The sequence below is a fragment of the Ambystoma mexicanum genome, chromosome 2q (genome assembly GCF_040938575.1).
Source record: "Ambystoma mexicanum isolate Mex_15411 chromosome 2q, UKY_AmexF1_1, whole genome shotgun sequence".
Classification (NCBI taxonomy): Eukaryota; Metazoa; Chordata; class Amphibia; order Caudata; family Ambystomatidae; genus Ambystoma; species Ambystoma mexicanum.
The window spans coordinates 322718257-322743238 of NC_090924.1; the positions used below are offsets into that span (position 1 = coordinate 322718257).

At 44.1% G+C, this 24982-nt stretch overlaps 5 non-coding genes across 5 annotated transcripts; all 5 read right to left on the reverse strand.

The window, feature by feature from the left end:
* Positions 1-2571: 2571 nt before the first annotated feature.
* LOC138570568 (U6 spliceosomal RNA) lies at positions 2572-2678 on the reverse strand. Its single transcript, XR_011303608.1, has one exon. It is a non-coding gene; the product is annotated as a U6 spliceosomal RNA (small nuclear RNA).
* A 5402-nt stretch (positions 2679-8080) lies between these two features.
* LOC138570569 (U6 spliceosomal RNA) lies at positions 8081-8187 on the reverse strand. Its single transcript, XR_011303609.1, has one exon. It is a non-coding gene; the product is annotated as a U6 spliceosomal RNA (small nuclear RNA).
* Positions 8188-13595: 5408 nt separating this feature from the next.
* Positions 13596-13702, reverse strand: LOC138570571 (U6 spliceosomal RNA). The gene has a single exon (XR_011303611.1). It is a non-coding gene; the product is annotated as a U6 spliceosomal RNA (small nuclear RNA).
* A 5404-nt stretch (positions 13703-19106) lies between these two features.
* LOC138570572 (U6 spliceosomal RNA) lies at positions 19107-19213 on the reverse strand. Its single transcript, XR_011303612.1, has one exon. It is a non-coding gene; the product is annotated as a U6 spliceosomal RNA (small nuclear RNA).
* A 5409-nt stretch (positions 19214-24622) lies between these two features.
* On the reverse strand, positions 24623-24729 carry LOC138570573 (U6 spliceosomal RNA). Its single transcript, XR_011303613.1, has one exon. It is a non-coding gene; the product is annotated as a U6 spliceosomal RNA (small nuclear RNA).
* Between the last annotated feature and the right edge of the window lie 253 nt (positions 24730-24982).

Consider the following 24982-nt stretch of genomic DNA (forward strand, 5'->3'; position numbering starts at 1 on the left):
GGGTCAAAGGTTGAGCAATCCTTAAATCAGCAGCAAAAATAACATTGAAATCAGCCTCAGAATCTCTTAAAGGATGGGCCAACATTGATTGCTTGCAGGGCGCAATCGGGCAGCCTCTGGGTCTGACGCCTTAAGGCAAGCGCAAAGGGAGAGCCAACCAAACCATTGATTAGGACCTCTGGACTTTCTGCCCTTTGACATAAGGACATTTGATATGGCAAACGTTTGACCAAACACAACTTAGATGTTGGATGGTATGAAATTAAGAGGCAAACAGCAATACACCAGCATTCTTTGCTGCTGTACTGATCTGGTCCTAAATGGTTTGGTTTAATGCCAATTATATTTAAAGATAAAAAGATTCATGCTCCAGGATGCTTGCAAATTGACACCCCCTCCCCATCACGATGGCTGGGTGAGGCACGCGTGAGAGCATCACAGCAGACGCATAGACATGAGAAACACTCTGTACCTCTGAGTGTATGTGGGCCCATGGCTGGATCAAGGACAAGGCAACAACAGGAGATGGTTTAAGGTGTCAGCACCCAGGCTGCCCCATCGCGCGCTGCAAGCATCAGATGTTGGACCATCCTTTAAGAGATTCTGAGGCTAATTTCAATGTTAACTTTGCTGCTGATTTAAGGATTGCTCAACCTTCGACCCACGTCTAGTTTGCTTGGCTAAGCCCTGAAAATCTTTTACAGCTTGTATTGGTGGGAGATGATGTGAGTTCATCAAGAGCAATGGGATATGAGGCATGTGCGCCACAAAATGCTGGTCTACGATCTTTTATATGAAAGCCACTTTGGAAAACCCTAGTGAGAGCAAAAGGATTACACAAAGGAAAGGGAGTCAGTGGATCAAGGGATAGCACATCTGACTGTGAGTCCGTTAATTGTAAGTCCAAATCCTACCCGTTTCGACATTTTTCCAGGCTTTTTGTTTCATTTCTTAACAGATCCATTCCTATGTACCTCTGTGTTTTCAACAGAGTTTTCATTGTAAGGGAGGGACATACAGTATGCCTTAAACATTCCTGGGCTGCGAAGACTCTATGTAAAAGCAAGAGCAGAGTACAGCTTAATAAATAATCAGCAGGACACTCTAGACCTTCCCCAAAAAACATAACATTATTTCTCTGCATGTATGTGCGTTGAACAGCGCAAGTAGTTTGGTTAATGTCAGTGGATAAATGTCACTTTCCCACAGCGCAGAACAAAATCACTTGTACAGGCCGCTTCTGCAAAAGCATTACCGCTGTAGAAAGCAGTGAAAAGGTGAGGCAGTGTGCAGTCACCCCTGACCCTTCACTGCCCTGATCGGCCACGATCGGCCAAGGACCTCTCTATGAGAGCTGAGTGTGGAGTTTTTCTGGACCTCGGTAACTTAGGGAGACATGGCTAAAGGGATCCTCAATCAACGGCCCAGCCTTTGCTTTGTGGCCTGTCCGAATATTTCTGTTCTCCAAATTACCTGCTGCTGCCCAGGTGTCAGCTGGTGAGATGGAATGACGTCCCAGGGATGATCCTGGCAGATGATTTGCATAGGCACACCCCCTCTCCCTCTGTCTTAGCCCTGCTTACTCCACAATAGCAAGTATCTGGGGAAAATATAGTGGTCGAGTTAGGGTAGCAGTAACTAGCCAATCTGAGAAAGTAAATCTGGGGCGCTTGGCGACTTGTGGGGAACAACTGCAGAGCTCAGTGCCCAGAAAGTTGTGGCACAGGGAGGAGGTCTGTGGGATTTCAGTAACGTAGAGACATGCAACCTGGTCGGGAGTGCTTCAGGTCTTCTTCCTTGCATGTTCCAAGCAACTCAACAAAGCATCAACAGGCTGAGATACCAGCCAATGAGCCCCTTTCCACTTGATTTAAAGCCTAAAATCTTTTCCATGCAAACACATAGCCCCCAAATATCATATTTTCTTTGTTTTCTCTCTCTCAGTCTCTCTCACTCCCCCTCCCTCCTACCCTCCCTCCTTCCCGCCCTCACTCTTTCTCCCCTCCACAAACCTCCCTTTCCCTCTCACTCTTCCTCTTCCTCTCCCTACCATTCATTTTAAGTTTTCATGCACTGCAGCACATTGTGACAATGGTATTTCACAATGAAACTGTTTGTTGATTTCTTTTTTGATTTCTGTAACTTTCAAACTAAAAGCAGCCAAATCCGGAGTACAACGCTCCGCTCCAATTAAAGATTAAGGCCTAGAAGCAAGTAAAGCTGTAGTTCAGAGCGATGTTTGCAAATAGCACCTTAAAGCAGTTTACGCTGGAGTGCACAACAAGGGGGAAAGTGATAATACTGAGTCTGGTAAAATGGGATAAAAAAAATCAAAAGACGCGTGCGACTTCTAAAAGTGCAAGCAAAGAAATTGAAGGCGACGGGGCTGTTCATTCAGTCAATAGGACTCACAAGTAAAAGGCTCCGGAGGCATTAGTGTTGAATTTGGCTCAAAATGTATTGTGTTGTCGTGTAATATGTATGAACATACAATTTCAATCTTCATTAAAAAAGATGTATTAAAAAAATAAAGCCTTGCAAATTAAGAAAGTTTCTGTCCTGTCATGTGCCAAAAATAGTGAATGCTTTACGAATGTGCGTGCCATCCTTTAGAGCAGGGGCCAATTTAATTTTCCCATTATCATTCCAATATTAGTACATGTGTTGCTGAAGCAAGCGCAAAGGGAGAGTCAATCAAACCATTGATTTGGACCTCCAGTCAAAGGTTTGCCATCCCAAATGTCCTTATGTCATAGGGCAGAAAGTCAAAACACCATTTAGATATCGGGTGGTATGAAATGAAGAGGCAAACAACAGTGAATAAGCATTCTTTGCTGCTGTATTGATCTGGTCCTAAAGGGGTTGGTTTAATGCCAATTATATTTAAAGATTCATGCTCCAGGGTGCTTGCAAAATGACACCAACCCCCTCCCCATCACAATGGCTGGGTGATGCAAGCCTGAGAACATCACAATAGACCCATAGACATGAGAACAACTCTGTACCTCTGAGTGTATGTGGGCCCATGGCTGTATCAAGGACAAGGCAGAACAGGAGGTGGCTTATGGCGCCAGTTCCAGAGGCTGTCCAATTGATCCCTGTAAGCAACAAATGTTGGACCATCCTTTAAGAGATTCTGAGGCTGATTTCAATGTTAACTTTGCTGCTGATTTTAGGATTGGTCAACCTTCGACCCAAATCTAGTTTGCTTGGATAAGCCCTGGAAATCTTTTACAGCTTGTACTGGTGGGAGATGATGTGAGTTTATCAAGAGCAACGGGATATGAGGCATGTGAGCCACAAAAAGCAGTTCTAGGATTTTTTATAAGAAAGCCGCTTTAAGAAGGAAGTTTGGACAACCCTACTGAGAGCAAAAGTATTACACAAAAGGTAAGGGGGTCAGTGGGTCAACCGATAGCACATTTGACTGTGAGTCAGTTTATTGTAAGTACAAATACTACCAGTTTCGACATTTCCCAGGCTTTTTGTTTAATCTCTTAACAGACCCATTCCTATGTACCTCTGTTTTCATTGTAAGCGAGGGACATACCGTATGCCTTAAACATTCCTGGGCTGCGAAGACTCTATGTAAAAGAAAGAGTAGCAGACAGCTTAATAAATCATCAGCAGGACCCTCTATACCTTCCCCAAAAAACATAAAATGATTTCTCTGCATGTATGTGAGTTGAGCAGCGCAAGTAGTTTGGTTAATGTCAGTGGATAAATGTCACTTTCACACAGCGCAGAACAGAATCACTTGTACAGGCCACTTCTGCAAAAGCATTACCAGTGTAGAAAGCAGTGAAAAGGTAAGGCAGTGTACAGTCACCCCCGACCCTTCACTGCCCTGATCGGCCACGATCGGCCAAGGACCTCTCTATGAGAGCTAAGGGTGGAAATTGTCTGGTGCTCGGTAACTTAGGGAGACATGGCTAAAGGGATCCTCAATCAACAGCCCAGCATTTGCTTTGTGGCCTGTCCGTATATGTCTGTTCTCCAAATTACCTGCCGCAGCCCAGATGTCAGCTGGTGAGATGGAATGACGTACCAGGCAGGATCCTGGCAGGTGATTTGCATAGGCACATCCCCTCTCCCTCTCTCTTAGCCCTGCTTACTCCACAGTAGCAAGTATCTAGGGAAAATACAGTGGTCGAGGTGGGGTATCAGTAACTAGCCACTCTGAGAAAGTAAATCTGGGGCGCTACGCGACTTGTGGGGAACAACTGCAGAGCTCAGTGCCCAGAACTTTGTGGCACAGGGAGGAGGTCTGTGGGATATCAGTAACTTGGAGACATGCAACCTGGTTGGGAGTGCTTCAGGTCTCCTTCCTTGCATGCTCCAAGCAACTCAACAAAGCATCAACAGACTGAGATACTAGCCACAGAGCCACTTTCCACTTGATTTAAAGCCTAAACTCTTTTCCATGCAAACACATAGTCCCCAAATACCATATTTTCTTTGTTTTCTCTCTCTTTATCTCTCTCTACCTCCCTCCCTCCTGCCCTCTCTCTTTTTCCCCCGCCCCGCTCCCTCTCCCTCTCACTCTTCCTCTTCTCCCTTCCATTCATTTTAAGTTTTCATGCACTGCAGCACATTGTGACAATGGTATTTCACAATGAAACTGTTTGAAAGTTACAGAAATCAAAAAAGAAATCAACCAACTAAAAGCAGCCAAATCCGGAGTACAATGCTCAGCTCCAATTAAAGATTAAGGCCTAGAAGCAAGTAAAGCTGTAGTTCAGAGCGATGTTTGTAAATAGCAGCTTGAAGCAGTTTACGCTGGAGTGCACAACAAGGGGGAAAGAGATAATACTGAGTTTGGTAGAATGGGATCGAAAAACAAAAGAAGCGCGCCACTTCTAAAAGTACAAGTCAAGAAATTGAAGGGGACTGGGCTGTTTATTCAGTCAATAGGACTCACAAGTAAAAGGCTTCAGAGGCATTAGTGTTGAATTTGGCGCAAAATGTATTGTGTTGTCGTGTAATATGCATGAACATACAATTTCAATCTTCATTAAAAAAGATGTATTAAAAAATAAAGACTTGCAAATTAAGAAAGTTTCTGTCCTGTCATGTGCCAACAATAGTGAATGCTTTAAAAATATGCGTGTCATCCTTTAGAGCAGGAACCAATTCCATTTTCCCATTATCATTCCAATATTAGTACATGTGTTGCTGAGGCACATAGGAATGGACCTGTTAAGAAATTAAACAAACACCTGGAAAAATGTTGAAACAGGTAGAATTTGGACTTACAATAAACTGACTCACCGTCAGATGTGCCATCCCTTGACCCACTGACCCCCTTACCTTTTGTGTAATCCTTTTGCTCTCAGCAGGGTTTTCCAAAGTTCCTTACTTAAAGAGGCTTTCTTATAAAAAAAAAATCCAAGACCTGTTTTTTATGGCCCACATGCCTCATATCCCGTTGCTCCCGATAAACTCACATCATCTCCCACCAATACAAGCTGTAAAAGATGTCAAGTGCATAGCCAAGAAAACTAGACGTGGGTCAAAGGTTGAGCAATCCTTAAATCAGCAGCAAAAATAACATTGAAATCAGCCTCAGAATCTCTTAAAGGATGGGCCAACATTGATTGCTTGCAGGGCGCAATCGGGCAGCCTCTGGTGCTGACGCCTTAAGGCAAGCGCAAAGGGAGAGCCAACCAAACCATTGATTAGGACCTCTGGACTTTCTGCCCTTTGACATAAGGACATTTGATATGGCAAACGTTTGACCAAACACAATTTAGATGTTGGATGGTATGAAATTAAGAGGCAAACAGCAATACACCAGCATTCTTTGCTGCTGTACTGATCTGGTCCTAAATGGTTTGGTTTAATGCCAATTATATTTAAAGATAAAAAGATTCATGCTCCAGGATGCTTGCAAATTGACACCCCCTCCCCATCACGATGGCTGGGTGAGGCACGCGTGAGAGCATCGCAGCAGACGCATAGACATGAGAAACACTCTGTACCTCTGAGTGTATGTGGGCCCATGGCTGGATCAAGGACAAGGCAACAACAGGAGATGGTTTAAGGTGTCAGCACCCAGGCTGCCCCATCGCGCGCTGCAAGCATCAGATGTTGGACCATCCTTTAAGAGATTCTGAGGCTAATTTCAATGTTAACTTTGCTGCTGATTTAAGGATTGCTCAACCTTCGACCCACGTCTAGTTTGCTTGGCTAAACCCTGAAAATCTTTTACAGCTTGTATTGGTGGGAGATGATGTGAGTTTATCAAGAGCAATGGGATATGAGGCATGTGCGCCACAAAATGCTGGTCTAGGATCTTTTATATGAAAGCCACTTTGGAAAACCCTAGTGAGAGCAAAAGGATTACACAAAGGAAAGGGAGTCAGTGGATCAAGGGATAGCACATCTGACTGTGAGTCCGTTAATTGTAAGTCCAAATCCTACCCGTTTCGACATTTTTCCAGGCTTTTTGTTTCATTTCTTAACAGATCCATTCCTATGTACCTCTGTGTTTTCAACAGAGTTTTCATTGTAAGGGAGGGACATACAGTATGCCTTAAACATTCCTGGGCTGCGAAGACTCTATGTAAAAGCAAGAGTAGAGTACAGCTTAATAAATAATCAGCAGGACACTCTAGACCTTCCCCAAAAAACATAACATTATTTCTCTGCATGTATGTGCGTTGAACAGCGCAAGTAGTTTGGTTAATGTCAGTGGATAAATGTCACTTTCCCACAGCGCAGAACAAAATCACTTGTACAGGCCGCTTCTGCAAAAGCATTACCGCTGTAGAAAGCAGTGAAAAGGTGAGGCAGTGTGCAGTCACCCCTGACCCTTCACTGCCCTGATCGGCCACGATCGGCCAAGGACCTCTCTATGAGAGCTGAGTGTGGAGTTTTTCTGGACCTCGGTAACTTAGGGAGACATGGCTAAAGGGATCCTCAATCAACGGCCCAGCCTTTGCTTTGTGGCCTGTCCGAATATTTCTGTTCTCCAAATTACCTGCTGCTGCCCAGGTGTCAGCTGGTGAGATGGAATGACGTCCCAGGGATGATCCTGGCAGATAATTTGCATAGGCACACCCCCTCTCCCTCTGTCTTAGCCCTGCTTACTCCACAATAGCAAGTATCTGGGGAAAATATAGTGGTCGAGTTAGGGTAGCAGTAACTAGCCAATCTGAGAAAGTAAATCTGGGGCGCTTGGCGACTTGTGGGGAACAACTGCAGAGCTCAGTGCCCAGAACGTTGTGGCACAGGGAGGAGGTCTGTGGGATTTCAGTAACGTAGAGACATGCAACCTGGTCGGGAGTGCTTCAGGTCTTCTTCCTTGCATGTTCCAAGCAACTCAACAAAGCATCAAAAAGCTGAGATACCAGCGAATGAGCCCCTTTCCACTTGATTTAAAGCCTAAAATCTTTTCCATGCAAACACATAGCCCCCAAATATCATATTTTCTTTGTTTTCGCTCTCTCAGTCTCTCTCACTCCCCCTCCCTCCTACTCTCCCTCCTTCCCGCCCTCACTCTTTCTCCCCCCCACAAACCTCCCTTTCCCTCTCACTCTTCCTCTTCCTCTCCCTACCATTCATTTTAAGTTTTCATGCACTGCAGCACATTGTGACAATGGTATTTCACAATGAAACTGTTTGTTGATTTCTTTTTTGATTTCTGTAACTTTCAAACTAAAAGCAGCCAAATCCGGAGTACAACGCTCCGCTCCAATTAAAGATTAAGGCCTAGAAGCAAGTAAAGCTGTAGTTCAGAGCGATGTTTGCAAATAGCACCTTAAAGCAGTTTACGCTGGAGTGCACAACAAGGGGGAAAGTGATAATACTGAGTCTGGTAAAATGGGATAAAAAAAATCAAAAGACGCGTGCCACTTCGAAAAGTGCAAGCCAAGAAATTGAAGGCGACGGGGCTGTTCATTCAGTCAATAGGACTCACAAGTAAAAGGCTCCGGAGGCATTAGTGTTGAATTTGGCTCAAAATGTATTGTGTTGTCGTGTAATATGTATGAACATACAATTTCAATCTTCATTAAAAAAGATGTATTAAAAAAATAAAGCCTTGCAAATTAATAAAGTTTCTGTCCTGTCATGTGCCAAAAATAGTGAATGCTTTACGAATGTGCGTGCCATCCTTTAGAGCAGGGGCCAATTTAATTTTCCCATTATCATTCCAATATTAGTACATGTGTTGCTGAAGCAAGCGCAAAGGGAGAGTCAATCAAACCATTGATTAGGACCTCCAGTCAAAGGTTTGCCATACCAAATGTCCTTATGTCAGAGGGCAGAAAGTCAAAACACCATTTAGATATCGGGTGGTATGAAATGAAGAGGCAAACAACAGTGAATAAGCATTCTTTGCTGCTGTATTGATCTGGTCCTAAAGGGGTTGGTTTAATGCCAATTATATTTAAAGATTCATGCTCCAGGGTGCTTGCAAAATGACACCAACCCCCTCCCCATCACAATGGCTGGGTGATGCAAGCCTGAGAACATCACAATAGACCCATAGACATGAGAACAACTCTGTACCTCTGAGTGTATGTGGGCCCATGGCTGTATCAAGGACAAGGCAGAACAGGAGGTGGCTTATGGCGCCAGTTCCAGAGGCTGTCCAATTTATCCCTGTAAGCAACAAATGTTGGACCATCCTTTAGGAGATTCTGAGGCTGATTTCAATGTTAACTTTGCTGCTGATTTTAGGATTGGTCAACCTTCGACCCAAATCTAGTTTGCTTGGATAAGCCCTGGAAATCTTTTACAGCTTGTACTGGTGGGAGATGATGTGAGTTTATCAAGAGCAACGGGATATGAGGCATGTGTGCCACAAAAAGCAGTTCTAGGATTTTTTATAAGAAAGCCGCTTTAAGAAGGGAAGTTTGGACAACCCTACTGAGAGCAAAAGTATTACACAAAAGGTAAGGGGGTCAGTGGGTCAACCGATAGCACATTTGACTGCGAGTCTGTTTATTGTAAGTACAAATACTACCAGTTTCGACATTTCCCAGGCTTTTTGTTTAATCTCTTAACAGACCCATTCCTATGTACCTCTGTTTTCATTGTAAGCGAGGGACATACCGTATGCCTTAAACATTCCTGGGCTGCGAAGACTCTATGTAAAAGAAAGAGTAGCAGACAGCTTAATAAATCATCAGCAGGACCCTCTATACCTTCCCCAAAAAACATAAAATGATTTCTCTGCATGTATGTGAGTTGAGCAGCGCAAGTAGTTTGGTTAATGTCAGTGGATAAATGTCACTTTCACACAGCGCAGAACAGAATCACTTGTACAGGCCACTTCTGCAAAAGCATTACCAGTGTAGAAAGCAGTGAAAAGGTGAGGCAGTGTACAGTCACCCCCGACCCTTCACTGCCCTGATCGGCCACGATCGGCCAAGGACCTCTCTATGAGAGCTAAGGGTGGAATTTTTCTGGAGCTCGGTAACTTAGGGAGACATGGCTAAAGGGATCCTCAATCAACAGCCCAGCATTTGCTTTGTGGCCTGTCCGTATATGTCTGTTCTCCAAATTACCTGCCGCAGCCCAGATGTCAGCTGGTGAGATGGAATGACGTACCAGGCAGGATCCTGGCAGGTGATATGCATAGGCACATCCCCTCTCCCTCTCTCTTAGCCCTGCTTTACTCCACAGTAGCAAGTATCTAGGGAAAATACAGTGGTCAAGGTGGGGTATCAGTAACTAGCCACTCTGAGAAAGTAAATCTGGGGCGCTTCGCGACTTGTGGGGAACAACTGCAGAGCTCAGTGCCCAGAACTTTGTGGCACAGGGAGGAGGTCTGTGGGATATCAGTAACTTGGAGACATGCAACCTGGTCGGGAGTGCTTCACGTCTCCTTCCTTGCATGCTCCAAGCAACTCAACAAAGCATCAACAGACTGAGATACCAGCCACAGAGCCACTTTCCACTTGATTTAAAGCCTAAACTCTTTTCCATGCAAACACATAGTCCCCAAATACCATATTTTCTTTGTTTTCTCTCTCTTTATCTCTCTCTACCTCCCTCCCTCCCTCCTGCCCTCTCTCTTTTTCCCCCGCCCCGCTCCCTCTCCCTCTCACTCTTCCTCTTCTCCCTTCCATTCATTTTAAGTTTTCATGCACTGCAGCACATTGTGACAATGGTATTTCACAATGAAACTGTTTGAAAGTTACAGAAATCAAAAAAGAAATCAACCAACTAAAAGCAGCCAAATCCGGAGTACAATGCTCAGCTCCAATTAAAGATTAAGGCCTAGAAGCAAGTAAAGCTGTAGTTCAGAGCGATGTTTGCAAATAGCAGCTTGAAGCAGTTTACGCTGGAGTGCACAACAAGGGGGAAAGAGATAATACTGAGTTTGGTAGAATGGGATCGAAAAACAAAAGAAGCGCGCCACTTCTAAAAGTACAAGTCAAGAAATTGAAGGGGACTGGGCTGTTTATTCAGTGAATAGGACTCACAAGTAAAAGGCTTCAGAGGCATTAGTGTTGAATTTGGCGCAAAATGTATTGTGTTGTCGTGTAATATGCATGAACATACAATTTCAATCTTCAGTAAAAAAGATGTATTAAAAAATAAAGACTTGCAAATTAAGAAAGTTTCTGTCCTGTCATGTGCCAACAATAGTGAATGCTTTAAAAATGTGCGTGTCATCCTTTAGAGCAGGAACCAATTCCATTTTCCCATTATCATTCCAATATTAGTACATGTGTTGCTGAGGCACATAGGAATGGACCTGTTAAGAAATTAAACAAACACCTGGAAAAATGTTGAAACAGGTAGAATTTGGACTTACAATAAACTGACTCACCGTCAGATGTGCCATCCCTTGACCCACTGACCCCCTTACCTTTTGTGTAATCCTTTTGCTCTCAGCAGGGTTTTCCAAAGTTCCTTACTTAAAGAGGCTTTCTTATAAAAAAAAAATCCAAGACCTGTTTTTTATGGCCCACATGCCTCATATCCCGTTGCTCCCGATAAACTCACATCATCTCCCACCAATACAAGCTGTAAAAGATGTCAAGTGCATAGCCAAGAAAACTAGACGTGGGTCAAAGGTTGAGCAATCCTTAAATCAGCAGCAAAAATAACATTGAAATCAGCCTCAGAATCTCTTAAAGGATGGGCCAACATTGATTGCTTGCAGGGCGCAATCGGGCAGCCTCTGGTGCTGACGCCTTAAGGCAAGCGCAAAGGGAGAGCCAACCAAACCATTGATTAGGACCTCTGGACTTTCTGCCCTTTGACATAAGGACATTTGATATGGCAAACGTTTGACCAAACACAACTTAGATGTTGGATGGTATGAAATTAAGAGGCAAACAGCAATACACCAGCATTCTTTGCTGCTGTACTGATCTGGTCCTAAATGGTTTGGTTTAATGCCAATTATATTTAAAGATAAAAAGATTCATGCTCCAGGATGCTTGCAAATTGACACCCCCTCCCCATCACGATGGCTGGGTGAGGCACGCGTGAGAGCATCGCAGCAGACGCATAGACATGAGAAACACTCTGTACCTCTGAGTGTATGTGGGCCCATGGCTGGATCAAGGACAAGGCAACAACAGGAGATGGTTTAAGGTGTCAGCACCCAGGCTGCCCCATCGCGCGCTGCAAGCATCAGATGTTGGACCATCCTTTAAGAGATTCTGAGGCTAATTTCAATGTTAACTTTGCTGCTGATTTAAGGATTGCTCAACCTTCGACCCACGTCTAGTTTGCTTGGCTAAACCCTGAAAATCTTTTACAGCTTGTATTGGTGGGAGATGATGTGAGTTTATCAAGAGCAATGGGATATGAGGCATGTGCGCCACAAAATGCTGGTCTAGGATCTTTTATATGAAAGCCACTTTGGAAAACCCTAGTGAGAGCAAAAGGATTACACAAAGGAAAGGGAGTCAGTGGATCAAGGGATAGCACATCTGACTGTGAGTCCGTTAATTGTAAGTCCAAATCCTACCCGTTTCGACATTTTTCCAGGCTTTTTGTTTCATTTCTTAACAGATCCATTCCTATGTACCTCTGTGTTTTCAACAGAGTTTTCATTGTAAGGGAGGGACATACAGTATGCCTTAAACATTCCTGGGCTGCGAAGACTCTATGTAAAAGCAAGAGTAGAGTACAGCTTAATAAATAATCAGCAGGACACTCTAGACCTTCCCCAAAAAACATAACATTATTTCTCTGCATGTATGTGCGTTGAACAGCGCAAGTAGTTTGGTTAATGTCAGTGGATAAATGTCACTTTCCCACAGCGCAGAACAAAATCACTTGTACAGGCCGCTTCTGCAAAAGCATTACCGCTGTAGAAAGCAGTGAAAAGGTGAGGCAGTGTGCAGTCACCCCTGACCCTTCACTGCCCTGATCGGCCACGATCGGCCAAGGACCTCTCTATGAGAGCTGAGTGTGGAGTTTTTCTGGACCTCGGTAACTTAGGGAGACATGGCTAAAGGGATCCTCAATCAACGGCCCAGCCTTTGCTTTGTGGCCTGTCCGAATATTTCTGTTCTCCAAATTACCTGCTGCTGCCCAGGTGTCAGCTGGTGAGATGGAATGACGTCCCAGGGATGATCCTGGCAGATAATTTGCATAGGCACACCCCCTCTCCCTCTGTCTTAGCCCTGCTTACTCCACAATAGCAAGTATCTGGGGAAAATATAGTGGTCGAGTTAGGGTAGCAGTAACTAGCCAATCTGAGAAAGTAAATCTGGGGCGCTTGGCGACTTGTGGGGAACAACTGCAGAGCTCAGTGCCCAGAACGTTGTGGCACAGGGAGGAGGTCTGTGGGATTTCAGTAACGTAGAGACATGCAACCTGGTCGGGAGTGCTTCAGGTCTTCTTCCTTGCATGTTCCAAGCAACTCAACAAAGCATCAAAAAGCTGAGATACCAGCCAATGAGCCCCTTTCCACTTGATTTAAAGCCTAAAATCTTTTCCATGCAAACACATAGCCCCCAAATATCATATTTTCTTTGTTTTCTCTCTCTCAGTCTCTCTCACTCCCCCTCCCTCCTACCCTCCCTCCTTCCCGCCCTCACTCTTTCTCCCCCCCACAAACCTCCCTTTCCCTCTCACTCTTCCTCTTCCTCTCCCTACCATTCATTTTAAGTTTTCATGCACTGCAGCACATTGTGACAATGGTATTTCACAATGAAACTGTTTGTTGATTTCTTTTTTGATTTCTGTAACTTTCAAACTAAAAGCAGCCAAATCCGGAGTACAACGCTCCGCTCCAATTAAAGATTAAGGCCTAGAAGCAAGTAAAGCTGTAGTTCAGAGCGATGTTTGCAAATAGCACCTTAAAGCAGTTTACGCTGGAGTGCACAACAAGGGGGAAAGTGATAATACTGAGTCTGGTAAAATGGGATAAAAAAAATCAAAAGACGCGTGCCACTTCGAAAAGTGCAAGCCAAGAAATTGAAGGCGACGGGGCTGTTCATTCAGTCAATAGGACTCACAAGTAAAAGGCTCCGGAGGCATTAGTGTTGAATTTGGCTCAAAATGTATTGTGTTGTCGTGTAATATGTATGAACATACAATTTCAATCTTCATTAAAAAAGATGTATTAAAAAAATAAAGCCTTGCAAATTAATAAAGTTTCTGTCCTGTCATGTGCCAAAAATAGTGAATGCTTTACGAATGTGCGTGCCATCCTTTAGAGCAGGGGCCAATTTAATTTTCCCATTATCATTCCAATATTAGTACATGTGTTGCTGAAGCAAGCGCAAAGGGAGAGTCAATCAAACCATTGATTAGGACCTCCAGTCAAAGGTTTGCCATACCAAATGTCCTTATGTCAGAGGGCAGAAAGTCAAAACACCATTTAGATATCGGGTGGTATGAAATGAAGAGGCAAACAACAGTGAATAAGCATTCTTTGCTGCTGTATTGATCTGGTCCTAAAGGGGTTGGTTTAATGCCAATTATATTTAAAGATTCATGCTCCAGGGTGCTTGCAAAATGACACCAACCCCCTCCCCATCACAATGGCTGGGTGATGCAAGCCTGAGAACATCACAATAGACCCATAGACATGAGAACAACTCTGTACCTCTGAGTGTATGTGGGCCCATGGCTGTATCAAGGACAAGGCAGAACAGGAGGTGGCGTATGGCGCCAGTTCCAGAGGCTGTCCAATTTATCCCTGTAAGCAACAAATGTTGGACCATCCTTTAGGAGATTCTGAGGCTGATTTCAATGTTAACTTTGCTGCTGATTTTAGGATTGGTCAACCTTCGACCCAAATCTAGTTTGCTTGGATAAGCCCTGGAAATCTTTTACAGCTTGTACTGGTGGGAGATGATGTGAGTTTATCAAGAGCAACGGGATATGAGGCATGTGTGCCACAAAAAGCAGTTCTAGGATTTTTTATAAGAAAGCCGCTTTAAGAAGGGAAGTTTGGACAACCCTACTGAGAGCAAAAGTATTACACAAAAGGTAAGGGGGTCAGTGGGTCAACCGATAGCACATTTGACTGCGAGTCTGTTTATTGTAAGTACAAATACTACCAGTTTCGACATTTCCCAGGCTTTTTGTTTAATCTCTTAACAGACCCATTCCTATGTACCTCTGTTTTCATTGTAAGCGAGGGACATACCGTATGCCTTAAACATTCCTGGGCTGCGAAGACTCTATGTAAAAGAAAGAGTAGCAGACAGCTTAATAAATCATCAGCAGGACCCTCTATACCTTCCCCAAAAAACATAAAATGATTTCTCTGCATGTATGTGAGTTGAGCAGCGCAAGTAGTTTGGTTAATGTCAGTGGATAAATGTCACTTTCACACAGCGCAGAACAGAATCACTTGTACAGGCCACTTCTGCAAAAGCATTACCAGTGTAGAAAGCAGTGAAAAGGTGAGGCAGTGTACAGTCACCCCCGACCCTTCACTGCCCTGATCGGCCACGATCGGCCAAGGACCTCTCTATGAGAGCTAAGGGTGGAATTTTTCTGGAGCTCGGTAACTTAGGGAGACATGGCTAAAGGGATCCTCAATCAACAGCCCAGCATTTGCTTTGTGGCCTGTCCGTATATGTCTGTTCTCCAAATTACCTGCCGCAGCCCAGATGTCAGCTGGTGAGATGGAATGACGTACCAGGCAGGATCCTGGCAGGTGATATGCATAGGCACATCCCCTCTCCCTCTCTCTTAGCCCTGCTTTACTCCACAGTAGCAAGTATCTAGGGAAAATACAGTGGTCAAGGTGGGGTATCAGTAACTAGCCACTCTGAGAAAGTAAATCTGGGGCGCTTCGCGACTTGTGGGGAACAACTGCAGAGCTCAGTGCCCAGAACTTTGTGGCACAGGGAGGAGGTCTGTGGGATATCAGTAACTTGGAGACATGCAACCTGGTTGGGAGTGCTTCAGGTCTCCTTCCTTGCATGCTCCAAGCAACTCAACAAAGCATCAACAGACTGAGATACCAGCCACAGAGCCACTTTCCACTTGATTTAAAGCCTAAACTCTTTTCCATGCAAACACATAGTCCCCAAATACCATATTTTCTTTGTTTTCTCTCTCTTTATCTCTCTCTACCTCCCTCCCTCCCTCCTGCCCTCTCTCTTTTTCCCCCGCCCCGCTCCCTCTCCCTCTCACTCTTCCTCTTCTCCCTTCCATTCATTTTAAGTTTTCATGCACTGCAGCACATTGTGACAATGGTATTTCACAATGAAACTGTTTGAAAGTTACAGAAATCAAAAAAGAAATCAACCAACTAAAAGCAGCCAAATCCGGAATACAATGCTCAGTTCCAATTAAAGATTAAGGCCTAGAAGCAAGTAAAGCTGTAGTTCAGAGAGATGTTTGCAAATAGCACCTTGAAGCAGTTTACGCTGGAGTGCACAACAAGGGGGAAAGAGATAATACTGAGTTTGGTAGAATGGGATAAAAAACAAAAGAAGCGTGCCACTTCTAAAAGTACAAGTCAAGAAATTGAAGGGGACGGGGCTGTTTATTCAGTCAATAGGACTCACAAGTAAAAGGCTTCAGAGGCATTAGTGTTGAATTTGGCGCAAAATCTATTGTGTTGTCGTGTAATATGCATGAACATACAATTTCAATCTTCATTAAAAAAGATGTATTAAAAAATAAAGACTTGCAAATTAAGAAAGTTTCTGTCCTGTCATGTGCCAACAATAGTGAATGCTTTAAAAATGTGCGTGTCATCCTTTAGAGCAGGAACCAATTCCATTTTCCCATTATCATTCCAATATTAGTACATGTGTTGCTGAGGCACATAGGAATGGATCTGTTAAGAAATTAAACAAACACCTGGAAAAATGTTGAAACAGGTAGAATTTGGATTACAATAAACTGACTCACCGTCAGTTGTGCCATCCCTTGACCCACTGACCCCCTTACCTTTTGTGTAATCCTTTTGCTCTCAGCAGGGTTTTCCAAAGTTCCTTACTTAAAGAGGCTTTCTTATAAAAAAAATCCAAGACCTGTTTTTTATGGCCCACATGCCTCATATCCCGTTGCTCCCGATAAACTCACATCATCTCCCACCAATACAAGCTGTAAAAGATGTCAAGTGCATAGCCAAGAAAACTAGACGTGGGTCAAAGGTTGAGCAATCCTTAAATCAGCAGCAAAAATAACATTGAAATCAGCCTCAGAATCTCTTAAAGGATGGGCCAACATTGATTGCTTGCAGGGCGCAATCGGGCAGCCTCTGGTGCTGACGCCTTAAGGCAAGCGCAAAGGGAGAGCCAACCAAACCATTGATTAGGACCTCTGGACTTTCTGCCCTTTGACATAAGGACATTTGATATGGCAAACGTTTGACCAAACACAATTTAGATGTTGGATGGTATGAAATTAAGAGGCAAACAGCAATACACCAGCATTCTTTGCTGCTGTACTGATCTGGTCCTAAATGGTTTGGTTTAATGCCAATTATATTTAAAGATAAAAAGATTCATGCTCCAGGATGCTTGCAAATTGACACCCCCTCCCCATCACGATGGCTGGGTGAGGCACGCGTGAGAGCATCGCAGCAGACGCATAGACATGAGAAACACTCTGTACCTCTGAGTGTATGTGGGCCCATGGCTGGATCAAGGACAAGGCAACAACAGGAGATGGTTTAAGGTGTCAGCACCCAGGCTGCCCCATCGCGCGCTGCAAGCATCAGATTTTGGACCATCCTTTAAGAGATTCTGAGGCTAATTTCAATGTTAACTTTGCTGCTGATTTAAGGATTGCTCAACCTTCGACCCACGTCTAGTTTGCTTGGCTAAACCCTGAAAATCTTTTACAGCTTGTATTGGTGGGAGATGATGTGAGTTTATCAAGAGCAATGGGATATGAGGCATGTGCGCCACAAAATGCTGGTCTAGGATCTTTTATATGAAAGCCACTTTGGAAAACCCTAGTGAGAGCAAAAGGATTACACAAAGGAAAGGGAGTCAGTGGATCAAGGGATAGCACATCTGACTGTGAGTCCGTTAATTGTAAGTCCAAATCCTACCCGTTTCGACATTTTTCCAGGCTTTTTGTTTCATTTCTTAACAGATCCATTCCTATGTACCTCTGTGTTTTCAACAGAGTTTTCATTGTAAGGGAGGGACATACAGTATGCCTTAAACATTCCTGGGCTGCGAAGACTCTATGTAAAAGCAAGAGTAGAGTACAGCTTAATAAATAATCAGCAGGACACTCTAGACCTTCCCCAAAAAACATAACATTATTTCTCTGCATGTATGTGCGTTGAACAGCGCAAGTAGTTTGGTTAATGTCAGTGGATAAATGTCACTTTCCCACAGCGCAGAACAAAATCACTTGTACAGGCCGCTTCTGCAAAAGCATTACCGCTGTAGAAAGCAGTGAAAAGGTGAGGCAGTGTGCAGTCACCCCTGACCCTTCACTGCCCTGATCGGCCACGATCGGCCAAGGACCTCTCTATGAGAGCTGAGGGTGGAGTTTTTCTGGACCTCGGTAACTTAGGGAGACATGGCTAAAGGGATCCTCAATCAACGGCCCAGCCTTTGCTTTGTGGCCTGTCCGAATATTTCTGTTCTCCAAATTACCTGCTGCTGCCCAGGTGTCAGCTGGTGAGATGGAATGACGTCCCAGGGATGATCCTGGCAGATAATTTGCATAGGCACACCCCCTCTCCCTCTGTCTTAGCCCTGCTTACTCCACAATAGCAAGTATCTGGGGAAAATATAGTGGTCGAGTTAGGGTAGCAGTAACTAGCCAATCTGAGAAAGTAAATCTGGGGCGCTTGGCGACTTGTGGGGAACAACTGCAGAGCTCAGTGCCCAGAACGTTGTGGCACAGGGAGGAGGTCTGTGGGATTTCAGTAACGTAGAGACATGCAACCTGGTCGGGAGTGCTTCAGGTCTTCTTCCTTGCATGTTCCAAGCAACTCAACAAAGCATCAAAAAGCTGAGATACCAGCCAATGAGCCCCTTTCCACTTGATTTAAAGCCTAAAATCTTTTCCATGCAAACACATAGCCCCCAAATATCATATTTTCTTTGTTTTCGCTCTCTCAGTCTCTCTCACTCCCCCTCCCTCCTACCCTCCCTCCTTCCCGCCCTCACTCTTTCTCCCCCCCACAAACCTCCCTTTCCCTCTCACTCTTCCTCTTCCTCTCCCTACCATTCATTTTAAGTTTTCATGCACTGCAGCACATTGTGACAATGGTATTTCACAATGAAACTGTTTGTTGATTTCTTTTTTGATTTCTGTAACTTTCAAACTAAAAGCAGCCAAATCCGGAGTACAACGCTCCGCTCCAATTAAAGATTAAGGCCTAGAAGCAAGTAAAGCTGTAGTTCAGAGCGATGTTTGCAAATAGCACCTTAAAGCAGTTTACGCTGGAGTGCACAACAAGGGGGAAAGTGATAATACTGAGTCTGGTAAAATGGGATAAAAAAAATCAAAAGACGCGTGCCACTTCGAAAAGTGCAAGCCAAGAAATTGAAGGCGACGGGGCTGTTCATTCAGTCAATAGGACTCACAAGTAAAAGGCTCCGGAGGCATTAGTGTTGAATTTGGCTCAAAATGTATTGTGTTGTCGTGTAATATGTATGAACATACAATTTCAATCTTCATTAAAAAAGATGTATTAAAAAAATAAAGCCTTGCAAATTAATAAAGTTTCTGTCCTGTCATGTGCCAAAAATAGTGAATGCTTTACGAATGTGCGTGCCATCCTTTAGAGCAGGGGCCAATTTAATTTTCCCATTATCATTCCAATATTAGTACATGTGTTGCTGAAGCAAGCGCAAAGGGAGAGTCAATCAAACCATTGATTAGGACCTCCAGTCAAAGGTTTGCCATACCAAATGTCCTTATGTCAGAGGGCAGAAAGTCAAAACACCATTTAGATATCGGGTGGTATGAAATGAAGAGGCAAACAACAGTGAATAAGCATTCTTTGCTGCTGTATTGATCTGGTCCTAAAGGGGTTGGTTTAATGCCAATTATATTTAAAGATTCATGCTCCAGGGTGCTTGCAAAATGACACCAACCCCCTCCCCATCACAATGGCTGGGTGATGCAAGCCTGAGAACATCACAATAGACCCATAGACATGAGAACAACTCTGTACCTCTGAGTGTATGTGGGCCCATGGCTGTATCAAGGACAAGGCAGAACAGGAGGTGGCGTATGGCGCCAGTTCCAGAGGCTGTCCAATTTATCCCTGTAAGCAACAAATGTTGGACCATCCTTTAGGAGATTCTGAGGCTGATTTCAATGTTAACTTTGCTGCTGATTTTAGGATTGGTCAACCTTCGACCCAAATCTAGTTTGCTTGGATAAGCCCTGGAAATCTTTTACAGCTTGTACTGGTGGGAGATGATGTGAGTTTATCAAGAGCAACGGGATATGAGGCATGTGTGCCACAAAAAGCAGTTCTAGGATTTTTTATAAGAAAGCCGCTTTAAGAAGGGAAGTTTGGACAACCCTACTGAGAGCAAAAGTATTACACAAAAGGTAAGGGGGTCAGTGGGTCAACCGATAGCACATTTGACTGCGAGTCTGTTTATTGTAAGTACAAATACTACCAGTTTCGACATTTCCCAGGCTTTTTGTTTAATCTCTTAACAGACCCATTCCTATGTACCTCTGTTTTCATTGTAAGCGAGGGACATACCGTATGCCTTAAACATTCCTGGGCTGCGAAGACTCTATGTAAAAGAAAGAGTAGCAGACAGCTTAATAAATCATCAGCAGGACCCTCTATACCTTCCCCAAAAAACATAAAATGATTTCTCTGCATGTATGTGAGTTGAGCAGCGCAAGTAGTTTGGTTAATGTCAGTGGATAAATGTCACTTTCACACAGCGCAGAACAGAATCACTTGTACAGGCCACTTCTGCAAAAGCATTACCAGTGTAGAAAGCAGTGAAAAGGTGAGGCAGTGTACAGTCACCCCCGACCCTTCACTGCCCTGATCGGCCACGATCGGCCAAGGACCTCTCTATGAGAGCTAAGGGTGGAATTTTTCTGGAGCTCGGTAACTTAGGGAGACATGGCTAAAGGGATCCTCAATCAACAGCCCAGCATTTGCTTTGTGGCCTGTCCGTATATGTCTGTTCTCCAAATTACCTGCCGCAGCCCAGATGTCAGCTGGTGAGATGGAATGACGTACCAGGCAGGATCCTGGCAGGTGATATGCATAGGCACATCCCCTCTCCCTCTCTCTTAGCCCTGCTTTACTCCACAGTAGCAAGTATCTAGGGAAAATACAGTGGTCAAGGTGGGGTATCAGTAACTAGCCACTCTGAGAAAGTAAATCTGGGGCGCTTCGCGACTTGTGGGGAACAACTGCAGAGCTCAGTGCCCAGAACTTTGTGGCACAGGGAGGAGGTCTGTGGGATATCAGTAACTTGGAGACATGCAACCTGGTCGGGAGTGCTTCACGTCTCCTTCCTTGCATGCTCCAAGCAACTCAACAAAGCATCAACAGACTGAGATACCAGCCACAGAGCCACTTTCCACTTGATTTAAAGCCTAAACTCTTTTCCATGCAAACACATAGTCCCCAAATACCATATTTTCTTTGTTTTCTCTCTCTTTATCTCTCTCTACCTCCCTCCCTCCCTCCTGCCCTCTCTCTTTTTCCCCCGCCCCGCTCCCTCTCCCTCTCACTCTTCCTCTTCTCCCTTCCATTCATTTTAAGTTTTCATGCACTGCAGCACATTGTGACAATGGTATTTCACAATGAAACTGTTTGAAAGTTACAGAAATCAAAAAAGAAATCAACCAACTAAAAGCAGCCAAATCCGGAGTACAATGCACAGCTCCAATTAAAGATTAAGGCCTAGAAGCAAGTAAAGCTGTAGTTCAGAGCGATGTTTGCAAATAGCAGCTTGAAGCAGTTTACGCTGGAGTGCACAACAAGGGGGAAAGAGATAATACTGAGTTTGGTAGAATGGGATCGAAAAACAAAAGAAGCGCGCCACTTCTAAAAGTACAAGTCAAGAAATTGAAGGGGACTGGGCTGTTTATTCAGTGAATAGGACTCACAAGTAAAAGGCTTCAGAGGCATTAGTGTTGAATTTGGCGCAAAATGTATTGTGTTGTCGTGTAATATGCATGAACATACAATTTCAATCTTCAGTAAAAAAGATGTATTAAAAAATAAAGACTTGCAAATTAAGAAAGTTTCTGTCCTGTCATGTGCCAACAATAGTGAATGCTTTAAAAATGTGCGTGTCATCCTTTAGAGCAGGAACCAATTCCATTTTCCCATTATCATTCCAATATTAGTACATGTGTTGCTGAGGCACATAGGAATGGACCTGTTAAGAAATTAAACAAACACCTGGAAAAATGTTGAAACAGGTAGAATTTGGACTTACAATAAACTGACTCACCGTCAGATGTGCCATCCCTTGACCCACTGACCCCCTTACCTTTTGTGTAATCCTTTTGCTCTCAGCAGGGTTTTCCAAAGTTCCTTACTTAAAGAGGCTTTCTTATAAAAAAAAAATCCAAGACCTGTTTTTTATGGCCCACATGCCTCATATCCCGTTGCTCCCGATAAACTCACATCATCTCCCACCAATACAAGCTGTAAAAGATGTCAAGTGCATAGCCAAGAAAACTAGACGTGGGTCAAAGGTTGAGCAATCCTTAAATCAGCAGCAAAAATAACATTGAAATCAGCCTCAGAATCTCTTAAAGGATGGGCCAACATTGATTGCTTGCAGGGCGCAATCGGGCAGCCTCTGGTGCTGACGCCTTAAGGCAAGCGCAAAGGGAGAGCCAACCAAACCATTGATTAGGACCTCTGGACTTTCTGCCCTTTGACATAAGGACATTTGATATGGCAAACGTTTGACCAAACACAACTTAGATGTTGGATGGTATGAAATTAAGAGGCAAACAGCAATACACCAGCATTCTTTGCTGCTGTACTGATCTGGTCCTAAATGGTTTGGTTTAATGCCAATTATATTTAAAGATAAAAAGATTCATGCTCCAGGATGCTTGCAAATTGACACCCCCTCCCCATCACGATGGCTGGGTGAGGCACGCGTGAGAGCATCACAGCAGACGCATAGACATGAGAAACACTCTGTACCTCTGAGTGTATGTGGGCCCATGGCTGGATCAAGGACAAGGCAACAACAGGAGATGGTTTAAGGTGTCAGCACCCAGGCTGCCCCATCGCGCGCTGCAAGCATCAGATGTTGGACCATCCTTTAAGAGATTCTGAGGCTAATTTCAATGTTAACTTTGCTGCTGATTTAAGGATTGCTCAACCTTCGACCCACGTCTAGTTTGCTTGGCTAAGCCCTGAAAATCTTTTACAGCTTGTATTGGTGGGAGATGATGTGAGTTTATCAAGAGCAATGGGATATGAGGCATGTGCGCCACAAAATGCTGGTCTACGATCTTTTATATGAAAGCCACTTTGGAAAACCCTAGTGAGAGCAAAAGGATTACACAAAGGAAAGGGAGTCAGTGGATCAAGGGATAGCACATCTGACTGTGAGTCCGTTAATTGTAAGTCCAAATCCTACCCGTTTTGACATTTTTCCAGGCTTTTTGTTTCATTTCTTAACAGATCCATTCCTATGTACCTCTGTGTTTTCAACAGAGTTTTCATTGTAAGGGAGGGACATACAGTATGCCTTAAACATTCCTGGGCTGCGAAGACTCTATGTAAAAGCAAGAGCAGAGTACAGCTTAATAAATAATCAGCAGGACACTCTAGACCTTCCCCAAAAAACATAACATTATTTCTCTGCATGTATGTGCGTTGAACAGCGCAAGTAGTTTGGTTAATGTCAGTGGATAAATGTCACTTTCCCACAGCGCAGAACAAAATCACTTGTACAGGCCGCTTCTGCAAAAGCATTACCGCTGTAGAAAGCAGTGAAAAGGTGAGGCAGTGTGCAGTCACCCCTGACCCTTCACTGCCCTGATCGGCCACGATCGGCCAAGGACCTCTCTATGAGAGCTGAGGGTGGAGTTTTTCTGGACCTCGGTAACTTAGGGAGACATGGCTAAAGGGATCCTCAATCAACGGCCCAGTCTTTGCTTTGTGGCCTGTCCGAATATTTCTGTTCTCCAAATTACCTGCTGCTGCCCAGGTGTCAGCTGGTGAGATGGAATGACGTCCCAGGGATGATCCTGGCAGATGATTTGCATAGGCACACCCCCTCTCCCTCTGTCTTAGCCCTGCTTACTCCACAATAGCAAGTATCTGGGGAAAATATAGTGGTCGAGTTAGGGTAGCAGTAACTAGCCAATCTGAGAAAGTAAATCTGGGGCGCTTGGCGACTTGTGGGGAACAACTGCAGAGCTCAGTGCCCAGAACGTTGTGGCACAGGGAGGAGGTCTGTGGGATTTCAGTAACGTAGAGACATGCAACCTGGTCGGGAGTGCTTCAGGTCTTCTTCCTTGCATGTTCCAAGCAACTCAACAAAGCATCAACAAGCTGAGATACCAGCCAATGAGCCCCTTTCCACTTAATTTAAAGCCTAAAATCTTTTCCATGCAAACACATAGCCCCCAAATATCATATTTTCTTTGTTTTTCGCTCTCTCAGTCTCTCTCACTCCCCCTCCCTCCTACCCTCCCTCCTTCCCGCCCTCACTCTTTCTCCCCCCCACAAACCTCCCTTTCCCTCTCACTCTTCCTCTTCCTCTCCCTACCATTCATTTTAAGTTTTCATGCACTGCAGCACATTGTGACAATGGTATTTCACAATGAAACTGTTTGTTGATTTCTTTTTTGATTTCTGTAACTTTCAAACTAAAAGCAGCCAAATCCGGAGTACAACGCTCCGCTCCAATTAAAGATTAAGGCCTAGAAGCAAGTAAAGCTGTAGTTCAGAGCGATGTTTGCAAATAGCACCTTAAAGCAGTTTACGCTGGAGTGCACAACAAGGGGGAAAGTGATAATACTGAGTTTGGTGAAATAGGATAAAAAAAATCAAAAGACGCGTGCCACTTCTAAAAGTGCAAGCCAAGAAATTGAAGGCGACAGGGCTGTTCATTCAGTCAATAGGACTCACAAGTAAAAGGCGCCTGAGGCATTAGTGTTGAATTTGGCTCAAAATGTATTGTGTTGTCGTGTAATATGTATGAACATACAATTTCAATCTTCATTAAAAAAGATGTATTAAAAAAATAAAGCCTTGCAAATTAAGAAAGTTTCTGTCCTGTCATGTGCCAAAAATAGTGAATGCTTTACGAATGTGCGTGCCATCCTTTAGAGCAGGGGCCAATTTAATTTTCCCATTATCATTCCAATATTAGTACATGTGTTGCTGAAGCAAGCGCAAAGGGAGAGTCAATCAAACCATTGATTAGGACCTCCAGTCAAAGGTTTGCCATACCAAATGTCCTTATGTCAGAGGGCAGAAAGTCAAAACACTATTTAGATATCGGGTGGTATGAAATGAAGAGGCAAACAACAGTGAATAAGCATTCCTTGCTGCTGTATTGATCTGGTCCTAAAGGGGTTGGTTTAATGCCAATTATATTTAAAGATTCATGCTCCAGGGTGCTTGCAAAATGACACCAACCCCCTC